Here is a 1,325-nt window from a genome sequence, read left to right on the forward strand (position 1 = left end):
ATGTATAATTCCTTCCTAATGCTAGAATATATTTAGTATAATGGCACAAGCAAGGGTGTCGAATCCACAGGGACTAATTGGACCTATGTAACTACTTGTTTGCAAGAAATCTAAGAAATGAATCAAACTAGTCTAAATAGGCAGATTTGAATCAAACTAATCAAACTATGCAGATTTGTTGTTTTAACTTGAAAGCATAAGAGAATGAAGTAAACACAAATCAATGAATCAACAACCAATATAATGAGATAGTATCAATGGAAATGAAACTAGGGATTCGATTTCACCATTGCTCAATTAAATCCATGTTTGTTAAGTTGGTTTATACTCATTCATCTACAAATTTCTTGAGTTTGTTTCACTTGGATATGATCAACCATATGATGTGTGGATTTGATCAAATGTCTATAATCTTGAACCTAATTGTGATGTGCAACTTTGGTTCATAATCTAGAGTATGTAATGCACAAGAAACGTTCACTAAACCAAAGGGAACACTTGGCAGGATGTTTGCCAATCTTTCCCTTCATTCATTCACAAATCCACCAATATTAGACATGATGTATGTTTTAATCTTGGCTAAATAACTTGTGGTTAACTCAAATGGCGATCAAGCATACAAATCAACCCACAAATTCACAATTATAACAGAGAATGAATCAAGAACTAGGTAGACAAACTGAGCATTCTAACTTAATTACATAGCAAACTTTGCAAGGTTACATCGAATCCCTAGAGGAAGCTTAGTTACAATTCATGTCTACAAAAGATTTGACATAAAAGTATAAAACATGAATGAACACAGAATTGATAAGAATGAACCCTTGAAGCAAAACTGATGTTGAAGTCCTTGAAGAGTTCCTTGGTGTTGCTTCTCTAAATGTGGTGCGGATGAAGTAGATTGGTTTGGTTTGAATGGTTTCTGCCCTTAGGACAGAAATGGACAGAGAATGGAGTGAAATGGGAGAGGTTATGGGTGTGTAAATGGACTGAAATCAGAGGAAAACTTGCGGATGGAAAAGGGAGAGAATAATGGACAGTTTCTGTGAAAGGAAAAGAATGTAGAATCCAATCCAATGGAGAGGGCGAATTAGTGTGTATGATGGACAGAAAATGGAGCCAAATAGAGTGTGTGTGATCCCCCAACATTCAGATTGGATCTAGCCTTTGTTTACTCAGATGGCAGAGCATAATTTAGGTGGAATGATGGGTTTCTGAGTGTAGTGGACGCATGGCTTGGACAACTCTGCAAGTATGTGTTTTGTTTAATCAAAATGCATGTGTAAAGTCTGCCACAAGGGAGTGGAACCTGCAAAGGTCAATTG

This window comes from Pyrus communis, chromosome 13, assembly GCF_963583255.1.
Source record: "Pyrus communis chromosome 13, drPyrComm1.1, whole genome shotgun sequence".
Lineage (NCBI taxonomy): Eukaryota > Viridiplantae > Streptophyta > Magnoliopsida > Rosales > Rosaceae > Pyrus > Pyrus communis.